At 38.8% G+C, this 16,665-nt stretch overlaps 1 protein-coding gene across 6 annotated transcripts in view; it reads left to right on the top strand.

The window, feature by feature from the left end:
• Positions 1 to 16,665, top strand: part of LOC124145558 (rap guanine nucleotide exchange factor 1-like) — a 139,317-nt gene that overhangs the window by 17,581 nt on the left and 105,071 nt on the right. For 2 of the 6 annotated variants that reach the window (XM_048389918.1, XM_048389916.1), the window contains exon 1: positions 4,024 to 5,302. The exons of 1 other annotated variant lie outside the window; for it this stretch is intronic. The gene's annotated coding sequence lies outside the window, so the exon portion shown is untranslated. Of the gene's footprint in view, positions 1 to 4,021; positions 5,303 to 16,665 lie in introns of those variants that run through there. 3 more of the 6 variants (XM_048389915.1, XM_048389914.1, XM_048389922.1) reach the window with 3 other exon arrangements.

The following is a 16,665-nucleotide window of genomic DNA, read 5'->3' on the forward strand; positions in this document are numbered from 1 at the left end:
ACCATCGATATATAGATAAGTAATCATTGTGTCTAACCCCGTGGATGATGGCATTTGTGACAGAAAACCGTCACTCTCATGTGAAGAGGATGGTAGGTGTAATTAGTGATTACTAGGGCTGCAACGAATAACCTATGAGGTGAATACAATTCATATCACGAATATAGGGTAATGAATACGAATATTAATTCACGAATACAATAATAAGTCAGCAGTTGATGTATTATTTGTCATATTCAGCATGTTCAGTGAGGCAACAACAACATAAATTATTTGACATGGTTTGTTAATTATCTATATTATACATTTACATACTACACTTGTCCAGGTACTTAGTCTTAGTATCTGCTCAAATGCTACAATGACCAGTGACCAAATTCCTGTCAAATTAAATATTATAAGAGTGTTGTCTTTATCATGTTTATAGAAACCTATGCATATCATATGTTCTTATGGACATTTTAGGTACAGGGTATGTAAATGCACATGATTGCATATTCATAAATATTCGATTCTAGTGGCAACGAATAACGAATTCAATTCATGAATGGATACAGTTCGATTCACTGAATACGCGAGTGAATCGTAACGGCCCTAGTGATTACCAGATTTTTCGTCTGAAACCCTTTTCAAAAGAACAAAGACGTTGGGAAAAGGCTAAGAACGAAGTTGACCTATTTCTTTAGGTCACCAAGGAGAATGTTAGCCCACAGTGGTATTAATTCATTAGGTTTGTGAGTACTTTATTTCATTTATGTCACAGTGCGTAATGACTGAAGAATAATGGCTCGACTTAGTCTCCTCCAGATGACACAAAAGCCAGTGATCGCCTCAAGTGTAGTGCTTTCAGCAGCCATTGTGGGGGATGAAGATGAGGTTCCAAGTGGGCTTCCAGACTGACCATCTGGCCGACATGGATAGTTACAGTCATAATTACGCTCTTTGAAGGTCGCGTGGGGATTGCCGGGGCGTCACGGAGGGGTAGAGTGAGGACAAGGACAAAGGATGGGGGAGGCAGGGATTATTTCCTCCCAATGTCCTGGAGGTGTGGTATGGCCACCCTGTAAACAGTGATACATAATGACGCAAAATGTGGGTCTGATTAGAATGTCATTAATCATGTTAATCAAGCAAATGCCTGGGCTCTTAGAAGACAGGAAATGTCATCCAGTAGCCTAGACAAATTGCTTAATTTTAGAAATGTTTTTGGAAATAATAAAATCTAAAATAAACGTCATGGAATTGGAGATCTTAAGATGCTTTTTAATAAATTTTCATTGTGTAATAATTAGGGATGGGTATTGGAGGTTTAAAGTTTATCACAATATTTTGCGATGCACAAGGCTGTATTGCAATATGTATCACGATATATTGTATAATTCTCAATTTTGAATTCTGAAGCAATCTGATACATTAAGGTATGAATTGAAGTTCATAAATGGAACAAATCAAGATGCTGGTACAACATGATGTTTACTCAGTCAATAAATACGCAGCCATCTTGGATGCATGCGCCGGGGCAGCGAAGGCATTTGGCAAGTATATGACATTAAACACATGACAAAAATCGCTATTTGAAATCACCCGATATATATGACCCGAGCATGAAAAAATTATATTGTGATACGAAGTGTGGAAAGAATGAACTTCATTTTACCGATATACCGATAATAACGCAGACCCTTAATAATATTATTAACATCTAATAATATTATTAACATCCAAAGTCGAGTTGATAAATAGTTGATTGCCATGATCATGATGATCATGCACGTATTGCATATGCTCTGCTGTTGTCATGATGCACCCAAGTGATGCACTATGGGTAACTGGTAATGTCCCATGGAAGTAAGGATGTTTAGCAAGGAACAGTCATAGTGTGTTCACTCAGTACACCACATTCATCATCGTCAGTACTTCGTGGCTTTGTATACTCTACGTTCCACCATAACCTGTGAACATACTTGTTCTGGTGTAGTCACTATTTTTAAACCAACCATTCCTACCATTGCCAGGTTCCAGCGAGTATTCTGACCAATGAGCACTCCGGTTACAGTGGCTTTATTTCCTTGTGCCCATCGGTTCTACACATTGCTTCAGTGTCAGGAAACGGTAGAGTTTACATCAGATCCATGAATTGTGCACAGCCTCACTACAGCACTTGATTTGAAATAGCCATGCATCACTACTCCACCGCAGATCGGCACTATGTATTTACGGATGGTGTAGGAATGTAGTCTATACAAACCTAGCAAGTATTGATGATGTGCATTCAATGTCCGGGACCTCTATCCAGTTGTCCAATTGGCCGGAAAACTGATACACAAGGTCTGATACGCAAGGCCTAATACACAAAAAAACTGATACACAGAAAACTGATACACATGGTCTGATGCAGAGAAAACTGATACACAAAAAAATGATACACAAGGTCTGATACACAAAAAACTGATACACAAGGTCTGATACATAGCAAACTGATACACAGCAAACTGATACATAGCAAACTGATACACAAAAAACTGATACAGAAAACTGATACACAAGGTCTGATACATAGCAAACTGATACACAGCAAACTGATACATAGCAAACTGATACACACACAAAATGATACACAGAAAACTGATACACAAGGTCTGATGCAGAGAAAACTGATACTGAGAAAACTGATACACAAGGTCCGATACACAAAAAAACTAATACACAAGGTCTGATACACAGCAAACTGATACATAGCAAACTGATACAGAGAACACTGATGCACAAAAAACTGATACACAGAAAACTGATACACAGAAACGAATATACAAATCTGATACAAAGAAAAGAGATAGACTGATAACTGCTTACATGACTATAACAGATATATGATGGTCGTATATGTAATAGATATCCTACCTAGGATTAGAAAATGAAGTCTATGATTCACTATCTTATTTTTATCTTAATTCAGCAAACAAATAATTTATTAGTTCCCATGATAATAAAGGGTCACAGTAGGTCCTTAGTATCCCACTTAGGATCTGACTTAAATAGGATTCAGTTTTCTGTTTTCTGTGTATCAGTTTTCTCAGATGCACCAGTTTTCTGGCTGATTGTATCAACTGTTGCTCATGCTATCAACCACTAGTTTGAAGGCTACTATGATGTAGATAGACTACTGCCAACTAGCATTAAAACACATTAAAACAACATTCACTCAGAAATTCACTTTTTTGTTTGACAACAGTGAACTGGTTTGATTACTTACAGATGCTGTGATTTTGCATATTCTATGTTCTAATCTAAGATAGACTACTGCCAACTAGCATTAAAACACATTAAAACAACATTCACTCAGAAATTCACTTTTTTGTTTGACAAGTGAACTGGTTTGATTACTTACAGATGCTGTGATTTTGCATATTCTATATTCTAATCTAAGATAGTCTATCTACAGTGTACAAAAACATTGACATCCATCCACCTATTCTTTGGTTCATGATGATTGCCCTGGGAATGGTAGCTGAAATAGCTGTTGATAATAAGATCATGTGTACTTTCAGTCTTACCGGGGGAAATATTCGTTTTGTAAAAATGTGTATCTCTTCCCACAGAAATAGATTTTATGACAAATCAGTATACAGATTATGGATGCTTGACTTTTATCTCAGTGGTGTTATTATTTCAAACAATAACAAAGAACCTTTAAAAAAATCTCTTCCTTTGCGACCAATTCACAGTGCAGGAAATTTCTGCTGACTTGGCAAATCGTGTTGAGAGAAAACATTATGATGAGAAAGTACTAATTGTGCTCATTTACATAAACACACAGACACTCTGGCAGCAGGGGTGAACCAGGCCATGGTGGCAACTTCCTATGTATTGATTTACTGCATGATGGTACATTCAAGTGATGTATGGCTCCGTCTAGGTGAACCATTTCATGGTCGACAATATAACACGCACTCTCAGCCTGTCTGTGTCTTCCCATTGTTTTACCTCAAAAACTAGGCTATGTAGCATTGGTTCAGCTGTACAAAACTGTTTAGCATGCTTGCTGCCTCCTGCGATTGATATTGAAGCGACACTGAAGCGATTCCGGTAGCTCCTCACAGAATCGATCAATAGTGGATGCATTATTAGTTGGCATGACTCATCGGGGCTTCAATGATCCTGCTCCCATCGCAGGTCTTAGTTAGACCAACCAGTTAGTGTTTGCAAGCTGCATGTACAATATTTAGGATCAAACTTAATTTGAGGACTTTTAAATTAACCAATATTCAGTGAAGAGGAGAGGAGCTTGCAAAGTATGGGCCTGACTGGATCGTTTGTTTTTAGCATCCGATTAAATTCGACTTTTTAATGTGAAGTTTGCAAGTCTGGATGTGGATCACTGTGGCTGGATTGAAAGGTTGGTGTTTTGGGGTCGGAGGACCTTCTCTTTGAATGCAGCCCATGATGCGTGACTGATTGTTGGGAGCAGCTGGCTGAAGGATAAGCCCAAGATATACATTAATTCTCATGTTTAGATGCTCGGATCAAGTTCAACATTCAAGACATGGTGTGGAACGAAATCACTGTTATCCTGCAGTGTTTATGAAATACGCCCGGACACTACCTAGACCTGTTCTGTTAATGCATTAACATTGACGACATGTAAATATATGTTACTGTGTTGTAATAGCATTAACTTTCTTTGATGTGGAATTTGAACCCTTATTCAACAAACCGTGAAACTCATTGTGTTAAAAATATGTGAGGATTCAAAAACTGGAGTAGCGGCTTTGAGTTGTTTAGCCTATCTAGGATGAGTCATGGCTTGGGAGAAATCCCCCTCTCGGCTCAGGAGACAAGATACGAAATTACCTTTATCTCCGCTCCCTTGCTTTCACTGCTAGAGACTGTGCAGGATGCATAGAATTTAAACAGGGTGAAGGAGACTCCAACCCTGCAGTGGAGCTGACTGTCATTGTATGTACATTTTGTGCACGACCGTGGATTTGATGAAGTGCAATCACCGTTATGTATCTGACAGACGTTTCTGACTCATAATTGTTTTCTGATGATCAATGAGAATTAGTAGATTGACAAGATTTGGAGACTGGATTCCAGGCCGAAATCTTCATATGACGTTTGTGATGAAAATGGAAGTGTTGGATTTAATGGATGTGTGGGACTACTGACTTTTGGGGATGAATTCAGTTTGACAACCGAGGAGGAAGACCACTGATGGGAGAGTGATTGGGAGAAGCTGAACACATGGAAAACTCTCACCGTAGGTTCTACACAAATCTCAATATAACGAGATTATGATGAGGTGAATTAAAAATTCAACAATACTCTTCAATCTAACGTGAATTTCAATTTACTCATCTAAACAATTAACCAATGGTTAAAATACAAAAAATTATTAAAGGATGATCTGTAATTGTTTTCATTCATGGTTTATTTATATGCGATTAATTGTCAAAATTGTGACTAAGATAATTGTTTGTGATGAATGTGTAATTCAAGGAATGTTTAAGTCTATCTCAACTCTTCATCGTAGTATTTAGGGATGCGGCACGTCCTTGATCCGGCTAACTACTTATAATTCTCACTACAGTGGCTGGGAGATTAAGGGGAAGGTTTATTTAGGGAGATCTTGGCAAATCCCTCTGTGTGACCAGACAGTCAATTGGATTCATCAAGAAGTCTTCCAACAAAACATGTTGAGATGTAGGCACTTTTTCACCAGGATTGTAAATATGTACTTTTGTTGTAGTATTTCCCTAGAAACTGTAACACAGATTCAGGGCTTTTTTCTAGCATGGGGTCAAACTTCAAGGTCAGTGGAGTGGCTTTTTCAATGATTTTCTTATTTGTGGGTTAATGTTTGCACTACCTTCCTGATGCTGTGTTGAATGTTTGTCTACACCCGGACAGATAATTGGCCAGATCCCCTCCGGTTCCCTCCCCTCAAACTAGCAGTTGGTGATACAAATACCTTCTGGGCCACTTAGGTAGACAGGTGCCCTCGGGGGCATCTCATAACCGAAAAGGAAGTTTAAGTGTTTCTTGTTATGGTATTGTCAAATTGATATGATTATTAATGAAACTTTTCAGTTTGATTTTTAATCTTTAAGATGATATTGAAAAGGGAGTGGTTTCTTTAGGTTTTAGTTTGCAAATTAGGAGTCAGGTTAGTTTGAGTGGTAAATTGTTGTTCTTCAGAGCTGCTTGATATCTTTTGTGATGAGTTCAATATCAAGTAATGTTTTCAAGAAAGCATGTTTTACTTGATTCATTTTTGCTACCCAGTACATATGTTCTTGACAGAAGGTGTTATTAATCAGACTATCAGAGTGCAGTTATTAAATTCTAAATTATTTTATGTGAACACTCTTGTCACACCGAAGGCCTGGGTTCAATGCCCCACATGGGCCCCGCCTAAATATTGCTGCTCACTCACTCACTGGCTCGCTCACTCACTCACTCACTCACTCACTCACTCACTCACTCACTCACTCACTCACTCACTCACTCACTCACTCACTCACTCACTCACTCATATGGATGCTTGTGTAACATTTTGTACTGTGGGTTATAAATAAAGAAATCCGAGAAGCAGAAAATTTGACAAACTTTTAAAAGACATGCAAGACTTGTTTCTTCAAGAGAGTCTGTGACTAGATCAATCATGATCTAAGTGCATTTGAGCAGTAATTTGGAAAACATGCCATTCAAATAAGGGTAACAATAAGTACAATCTTTTAACATCTTTTGGTATGATGCGGCCCCATTTGGTATCATGTGTGAACCATGCTTCAGTTTAACATGTATGTCCCACTCAGACACAGTATACTGACTCGAAGCTGACCATTTCCTGTTTTATCTTCTTAATGCGGATCGTCAGGCAGGGTAACAATAAGTACAATCTTTTAACATCTTTTGGTATGATGGCGACGGGTGATTGAACCATTGACCTTCCACTGTCCGGGAGGTGCTCTGTCCTCTACAGCATGCAGGCAAGGTATGGATGGATGTTCCTTTGTATGTTGTCTAACCATGATATTCCCATCCCGATCACCCAAACTGCAGGCTTTTCAGGATGAATGATTTCTTGCAAGTGAGAAAGCAACAAGTGGATTAAGTAATATGATCTGCTTTACGAACGTACTGTGCCATTACATGACTGAAATACTGTACCAAAGGGCTATACGACAAGCTCACTTACGAAGGTAGTACATGCACTAAAAACTAACACGTAGTCTTTGAAAACATTTCTTTAAAATAATTGTAATGTATTTTTTTCAATAGAATCTTTCCCCCTCTGCTGTTTTCATGTGGAATCAAGAAAACTAGACTTGGTTTAGGGTCATCTAGACTTGCCTTGTCTTTTCGTAAAAAAATAAATATATTTGAGCATCATGGCGCAGGACGAAAATGTTCCATTGAAGGAATATAAATGTTGAAATAGTCAGTCCTGTCTTCAAAGTTCAGCTTTAGTTTCTGAAGCATGTTTTGAGAAGCTCCCTGTTCAACGTTACTGAGGTAGTAGCAGTTTTGTTTAATTGCAAGGGTTAGGTCAGAGAGCAAATCAGTCTCCCTTAACCTCCCAGTAGACCTAACGTTGGACAGGAAACATCAATACTCTCCTGTAATTGTGTCTTGGCTAATGAACAGAGGACGAGAGTGAGCAGTAGTCGATGTGTCAGATGAGGGACGGTGTATGATTCACAGGTGATGAATATGGATACAACATACATCAAGGGCTTGTGTTTGACAGCAGACATCATCGGCTGCTCACTAGGTCGTCGTGGATGGATCCTTTCGTCAAAATGATTATTATTGATTTTTGAGTGGAAATCAAGGGGGATATGTCTTGTTCAGGATTCTTTGTCTTTTGTCGATCTAAGGTTGAGTAGAAGTTGACAACTGTTCAAACTTGGAAACCATGTCATCAATGTGTTAAGTGTAGTATCTTCTATTGTCAGATTCAGTTTAAAGCAATAGGGTTTTTACCCAAGAATTCAGATGTTTTGACTATTATTGTTGATTATCAGACCCTTTCCTCCCAAAACAGATGGTCATTTGTTATATTTTAGTTAGTATTGGGGGGGCATGGGGGGCCCAGTTGTCTAAGGCGCCGTGATTCGCTGTGCAGAGTTGCGTCCCTTGGGCACGCCAGAAACCTATGTTTGTGGGTTCGAATCCCGCTTCGCCCCGATTATGTTTCTAGGTTTGTCAGCACCATACCCATGCTTGTGGGTTTCACCGAAGTGGTAAACATCTGAGACCTGCATCACTTCGGGCTTTCCTCCCACATCAAGCTGACACGCCATGATATAGACAGACAGACAGACAGACAGACATGTTTATTCAGTAAAAGGCCAATGGCCCAAAATACAGACATGTGAGCATGACATTTACAGGGCACAGAATTTATCATTAATTATTTTGTGAGCATAATATAAGAATTTACAAACTAGAAATAATGTTTGCTCATTATAATTACTAAGAATATTTATTTACATGAGAATTACTGTAATGAGTAGGCATAGGAAGATTAACAAGGTATTTTTGTCTTAGGGCAGAATATAAATTACAATTAAAGAGTACATGGAATTCATCCTCAATGACATTAACTCCCTTACTACTACAATAGTTACAGAATCTGAGTGAACGGTCTGTTTGATACTGGAATACTGTTAAAAGCAACGTTAAACCCAACTCACTCACTCACTAGTTAGTATTGGATAGTATTGGTTTAGTCTGTGACTTTAGCCACTTGTCTGAAGCCTGAGTCAAGTAAAACTTCTTTTGGTTTAGTAATCTTTGCTAATAAAAGTACATACATTAACACTAAGGTCGACTAAAATTGATGTCAAATAACTGGTTCTGTCTAGTAAAACCAAATGTTTTTGCCACAGATGTTAACATCAATTATTTATTTACATTTTTGTGTGTTAATGTCTTTCACAGAATCTTTTTTATTTTGGTCCCACACACATTTCCAACTTTATTTTGCAACAAAGTATATAAATATCTCCCTGATCAGAAAATGAGGCAGCAATTCCAACAAACAAGGAATCACTTTAACCAAATTTCCACTAAATAAAAGCCAGCTTTCATAATCAGTAGGGCGGTCGGGTAGCCTAGTGGTTCGCTCGTCACGCCGAAGACCCGGGTTCGATTCCTGACATGGGTACAATGTGTGAAGCCCATTTCAGGTGTCCCCAGCCGTGATATTGCTGGAATATTGCTAAAAGCAGCGTAAAACCATACTCACTCACTCACTCATAATCAGTAGCTTAAATTAAATTCCTCACTTGGCTGATAAATTGTTGCCCACAAGACATATGTGATACACACTCACTTCCTAAAGAAACGCGAACCATAGAAACATAGAGAAGTATGTATGTTTAGAAGAAACGTTTCCAATGTGTACCACTAATGACAAAACTAACAATCAGTCAAGTGTTACCACAGTAGCTTTATTTTTATCACAATATGCTGCATGTGTTTTCCAAACTTTACACGCAATACCTGCACGAGACAAATGGTGCATCTCGAGTTATGGATCTATGATGTCACATGTGATGCGTTCATGAGCGTCAGTTCACGCAACATACCAGTATGTTCGTTTGTGCATAAAACCAATCTAATGTCTCTTGAATATGAGTTATATTTCATATATTAACCAACATGTATGCAACTCATGTGTTTTTGTCAGTGAGTATACAATTAGCCATGGAAGTCAAACATGGTAAAAGATCGGGGCAAACACTAGACTCCACTTCATTTCCACATAAGCTGTAACAACCCCCCTTGAACAAGGCGCCCCAGCATCAACGACCATGTGCAGCGAGTGTGACATTTTTGTTTTTGCATATTATCATATGTCACAGTCACTTTGACATTTTCAAGACAGAATATTTGAAATTGAAATTGGTAATCTGATCTGATGGCTCGGCAAAAAAGATGGAAAAGAGAGACAGATCTGTTTCTTGCTATGCAGCCAGCAAGGGGCCAGGAGCAGCCATGTCTATTGTCTGCATGTTGTTGTAGCATCATGGAGGTGTTCATTAGCAAAAAATAGTTCTTCTTGTTGAACTCAGCAGTTTTCGAGCTGTGTAAGGCAGTCTGTAAATTCAAGTCTGGAATAGACAACCTAGTGATTGGTATTGTGAGCATTGATCCCCCAAAAGCGGTGTATTATGCACGAGATACAGTAATACTACTAATAGGCACAATGCAGTAATAAATAAGTCTTCATTTTTTAATTTTTTTATGTTTTTGCCTCCTTTATGACGTGTAATTAAGTTGGTCTGGCCGTATTAGGAACATTGAGATATGTTGATATGGTGAGGTGACATTGTGTCATCATTACATTATCTGAATTGAATTTGATGTTTAATCGGAGTTAATACATGCTGTGTTTGAAATAAAGGGGATCTGGGCGTCGTTGAGGTTTGCTGCTGATAATATTTCTATTAATCCTACTTTTTTACATTTAAGATGTTACAAGCACTACAATATTCGACCTTATTAAATGCCCCACTCCAATATGTTCCCTCTGACCAGCGTCTAGACTAATCTGGGGCAGTCGGGTAGCCTAGTGGTTAAAGCATTCGCTTGTCATGCCGAAGACCCGGGTTCGATTCCTGACATGGGTACAATGTGTGAAGCCCATTTCTGGTGTCCCCCGCCGTGATATTGCTGGAGTATTGCTAAAAGAGGCATAAAAACCATACTCACTCACTCTAGACTAATCTGTAAGGAATGTTTACAAGTGCTGCATACAAAACACAAAAAATTATATCACAGTCCATATTTTGTTGTGTGCATTACAATTTTGTTTCAGTAAAACATCACTGTAGAAAGAGTATATAATTTCACAGGGTACTTATTACAGTGAGTGCGGTACTTCAATCTAATGCTTTAATTTGTAACACTGATTTGCTGGTATTAAAGTATGTCTTTGATATATGCATGTGGTTTAATGTGGCTAGATCTGGCCCTCATGGTAATCATAACTGAACAAACAGTAATACTCATATCAATACCTCTCTGGGAATCTCTTGATAGATTTCACAAAAACATTTTGATATTGCAGCAGATGTAAAAGTTTTATATATTGATATTGTGAGGCAACACCTGGTTTTTGGAGACAAACATGTCCATAAGAATACCAGGGAGTAGCCACCCATCTGTGCCATCCCAGGGGGGACCAGTGCAGGTGACAGGCTGCTAGCACTACAACTACTGTTGTTCATGCACTAGTTGAAAAGACAGATTGTAACAACTGTCTTTATTTCTACAGTTGAGGATTTCTAGGTGAGGAATTTACTTGTTGTTTGATACTGATAGTTAAGATATGGTATATGGTTTTACCTTGAAGTAGAAAAAGTAGGGCCCCCTAAAAGTGGGGTCGAGGGGACCCCCAATGATTGATTCCATGTGGCTGTGCAGGCAGTATGAGGGTCCAGTAAAGTAATGAAATGGTTTGGTTTGGTTTGTTGTTTAACTCCGCACTCAGCAATATTCCAGCTATATAACGGCGGTCTGTAAATAATCAAGTCTGGACAAGACAATCCAGTGATTAATATTATGAGCATCGATCTACGCAATTGGGATTGATGACATGCATCAACCAATGAGTCTGACCACCCGATCCCGTTAGTTGCCTCTTAGAACAAGCATAGTCGCCTTTTACGGCAAGCATGGGTTGCTGAAGACCTATTCTACCCTGGATCTTCACAGGTCAATAGTGTAGTGTACTGTCTAAATAGATATTGCTAATTCTCGCTTTTTAATTTTATCCGTTTTACCACAGGCAGCGGTAGAAACTAACATTTTTAGTCCACTAGTCCTTATAATGATAACATATAGCAAAACCCTTAAAAATGGCCAATTTCTTCTAGTCATTATGATACCTTAACTATTGGGCAGTTTGGCAAGGACTATAGGACCAGTGCCAGTTTCTAACACTGCACAGGGATTCTGTTATTGATTCTGGATTCCATACTTCATTTTCTTTACAAAATATCACAAGGATGGGGCACCTTATTTATTATAGCATTTCCTCCCCAAGCCAACAAGCCAGGTTCGATAGCTAGGTTATATGTACTGTAACCTGCATAAAAATCCTACTCACTCACTCTGTCTTAATATTGTGTGATTATTCCTCAATACGGGTTCGATAGATATCCTACTCCCTCACTCTCTCTTGAATAGTCTTTGATATCAAATATTTGAAAATCGATAACCAGAATCTAATCAAGAATCAAATGATGTGCACCCATTCATTTACACCAACTAATGCCATCCATACAAACACATTCATAGAACTTCACAACCAAGATGGAGAACTATCAGCCAGAACCCTTTTCAGAATATGTGATTCCGGTAGAAATACCCCGGGATAATGTCCCAACCATTATTACTGGCTGCTGCTGTGGCACCGAGGTTGTTGTTCGCTGTTGAGGCCGCATGACCTTGTGTTAAAAAACTCTGGGAGTGAAGAGATCCTACATTGATTTGCCATCATAGACAAGCAGGAGGATATTGTCTTGAGACTCTCCATGGAAGGAGATGGGAAGGGTTAAGATTAATACTCTTGGCTAGGCCTGACAAGCCTGCTACTATATTAAACCTAGGAATGTTTTGAAATCATGGGGTCCGCAGATGGCAGCCTGAGAGTAATAAAGCTGCTTTTCTAATTTATTTCTGGATTGTGTGAGTGAGTTAGGATTTTACATCACATCGAACAGATTCCAGCTACATAGTGACTCACTGGTTTTGGACAACTATTTTTATGATAGACAATAGAGTGAGTGAGTGAGTGAGTATGGTTTTACGCCGCTTTTAGCAATATTCCAGCAATAAAACAACACCAGAAATGGGCTTCACACATTGTACCCATGTCAGGATTCCTACCCGGGTCTTCGGCGTGACGAGTGAACGCTTTAACCACTAGGCTGCCCGACCGCCCCGATAGACGATAGAACTGCATGGTTTAACGGGTATAGCAGTATAATGCAATATTTTTATTTTCAAGCAATATGTTGTGAAATATTTTACTGTGTACCAGTGTATTGGGTAAAAAAAATGTAACAAGTTTCATTATTATTTGTATAGTTTACTATAAAATTTACACAGAAATTCCTTCACAAATTATGTTTTCTATCATTAATGATTGACAAAACCTGGGGTAGAATAGGTCTTCAGCACCCTATGCTTGCCATAATAGTCGACTATGCTTGTCGTAAGAAGCGACTAAGGGGATTGGGTGGCCTGGCTCAATGACATGGTTGATGCATGTCATAATATCCCATTTGCATGGATCGATGCTCATGATGTCAATCACTGGATTGTCTGGTCCAGAATTGATTATTTACAGAATGCCGTCATATAGCTGTAATATTGCTGAGTGCGGCGTTCAAAAAAATATAATCGAACCAATAGAGAAAACTGTGGAAATGATTTTCTCTCACATTGTATTTCCCTTGATGTATCCATGACTACAAACTCATCGTGACTGACCAGAATGAGTAATATTATGTAGAAAATAGGATCTGCATGTACAATCAGTGTCAATCACTGTCAAACACTCTAGCTCCCAATATATCACAATACTTATCACAGATACCTGTTTCGCTATATATTGCAATGCAATCTTTTTGCTAATACGGGGCGGTCGGGTAGCCTTGTGGTTAAAGCGTTCGCTCGTCACGCCGAAGACCCGGGTTCGAATCCCGACATGGGTACAATGTGTGAAGCCCATTTCTGGTGTCCCCCGCCGTGATATTGCTGGAATATTGCTAAAAGCGCCGTAAAACCATACTCACTCACTCACTCACTTTTGCTAATACATAGCCCTAATAGACGAAATTGTTTTAATTCTGTATTCGACCCTGCAATCGGTTTTCTCGGGGGTCAGGGTTGTTTGCGACTTACACCATCTACCATGAGCAAGGAATAGTCCATATTATTTTCTTTGTCATTTAGGAAAAATGGATGCCCACCAATGAAACTTGCTTGAAATAAAATGAAAATTATTCACCCATTCACATGATAACCCGATTAATACAGGATGGATCATATCCATAGTCCTGTAGTCCTTGCCAAACTGCTTAATAAATAAGGTATCATAAGGACTAGTAGAAGTTTGCCATTTTTAAGGGTTTTGCTATATGTTGTCATTATAAGGATTATTGAGTGTAAAGCGATCAAGTGAGCGGGGTAATAATAGCGCTTTGAGCATGCCCCTGAGTGGTGTGGAAATATATGTAGACTATCATTATCATAATTCTGGGTGCCCCCATTGATGTGGCTGAAATATTGCTGAAAACGTTGTAAAACCATTAACGCTCACTATATATACTTGACTTCCAAGTTAATTTGAGCTCTGATAATATTAAGTCTGATGGCAGCTGTGGGAAGTGATCAGGGCCCTGTTCCAGAAAGTGATCGGAACTACGATTTTCGTAAGTCTGTGTTAAAGTATGTGAGTTATGACTGTGTTAGCTCCACGATCGTTTGTGGAACCGGGACCAGGCCGGTTGCGATGTGAAGCAACTGCTGGACTCTATTGATTCTTCCAACTGTGTAAGAACTCTCCAAGACAGGCTCTTTGGTTAACTTGTCTACGTAGCAAAGTGTCCCCCCTAGAAGCCGACACCTTCCTATTGATTCCACGGTGTTTGACATTTAAAACACACAAGTTGACTGCCATAGGTGGCGATGTGCTGCGTGGAAACGAATGAGCCCATAGTTAACTGTGAAACTGAGCTAACAGAGCGTGTGGCGACTGAAGGGAAATTGATGTTAGGTTCAAATACTGCTGAAGAGTTGAAGATTAGCGATGCTAGTGTCAGAGATGTTTTGGAAGGGAGTTATTTTTCGTATTGATCCGTATGAAATATAGACTTTTTCTTTGCTTTGAAATATGATTGGAGTGAGTGAGTGAGTGTTGCATTACACTATTGTAGAATGTTCCAGCAGTTGTCATGAATAAGCTAACACAATGTACCCATCTGGAGAATTGAACCTGTTCTTTTACATGAAAGTTTTGATCATTATGCTATCCAACTATGCATGAAATTTCGAACTCTGGAAAGTTTCACCAAAGTGGTAAATGTCTGTCATTTGGCTTTTCTCCCACATGAAAATTGCAGAAAGTATGTGAAAATCAAGTAATCTACCCCTGCCTCAGCTTTTCCACTGCATAGCTCTGTCATGTTTACAGCCAGTGCCTGTCACAGTCTTGACAGCAGGTCAGTTTTGACCAGATTTTCCAAGGGAGTACAATGTGTTTGTACTGCAAAAGTTCCTCTTTTTCTTGCTAGGCTCCAGGTTTGTTTAATTCTAGTTATGTGATAGTGCCTTGTGTCAAACTCAGCAATGGGCGAGGAACTCTGGAATGTCTGGGACCATGTGTTACTGACCTGCCCACAGTAATATTACAAAGCAGTATGATATTGATAGGGACATTTTCTGAATGAGTCAGTAACTGATTAAGCTTGCACACCTTGAAATAGACTGGGATGTTATACTAAGTGGTGTGTAACCACCAAGGAACTATCAGCTATAGAATCATCTGCCCAAGGCAAGGGAGTTAACTGACTTTAAAAGTCCAGTTTCCACCCATGCTAAACTCGGGTGGAATTATGGAGCTATGTTTTGGCTGGACGAACAAGTCTGTCCATAGACGAATCAAAATTGTATCATGAAATCAACATCCTGTTTGTAAACTTCCATGCAGATTTCAGTCGATTGCAGGATTGGCAAAGCATGTGTACCGACAACTTAGCGTCAAAAGATATTTACCAAATCTTGTCATGTTTTTAATCATTAAGTTTAATAATTAAGGTTCTCATGTGATTTGATGCACTTCGCAAAGTAAGACCCATTTAATGACATTATAGATCTAGATTATCAATCAGATCGTCTTCACTGGGCGATGTCAGTTCATTTGAAGCCAATGTAAGTGATATGAGAAGTCAGTGTTAGAAATTGTCACAAGTCCTGTAGTCCTTGCCAAACTACCCAATAGTAAAGGTATCATAAGGACTAGCAGGAATTGGCCATGTCTAATGCTTTTGCTACATGTTATCATTATAAGGACTAGTGGACTAAATATGCCTAGCTTGGCAAGGGTGGAAACAACTTCTACAGTTAGTTAACTCCCTTGCCACGGGAAGATACTATTGAATATGACTAATTAAATGCTGCAGGAAAAATATGAGATGAATCCCATGATGAAAATACCTTTTATCTGAATGTCAACATTGATTAGACCATTTGTCGTCCCTATTCAGTTCAAAGTTTATATGAAATTTTAATGTTCTATCATGCTTAGTACTGAGATAAGCCCTGTATGGCTTCTCCTGCAACCCAGTAAACTACAGTTACAACAAACTCAAAGGGGACCACTAATTTTAGTTCGTAATAACCATAGTTCATTACAAGCATATATACAGCATATATACAACAAAAGGTTGGGACTCAATAATAGGTTTGTTATATCGGTCAGTTCGTTATAAACGTAGTATACTGTGGTATTTGAAAGTTGCTGATGGTGTGTATGTTGTGTTTAGTTTGCTTGTTTGTTTGTTGTTAGTGAGGCACAGACTGCTTAAATGGTCCTTTTCTATTGAAACTGGATTGTATCTGAACTAAAATTGTTATAGTGTT

This window comes from Haliotis rufescens, unplaced genomic scaffold (assembly GCF_023055435.1).
Source record: "Haliotis rufescens isolate VD_foot unplaced genomic scaffold, xgHalRufe1.0.p SCAF_8, whole genome shotgun sequence".
Taxonomy (NCBI): domain Eukaryota; kingdom Metazoa; phylum Mollusca; class Gastropoda; order Lepetellida; family Haliotidae; genus Haliotis; species Haliotis rufescens.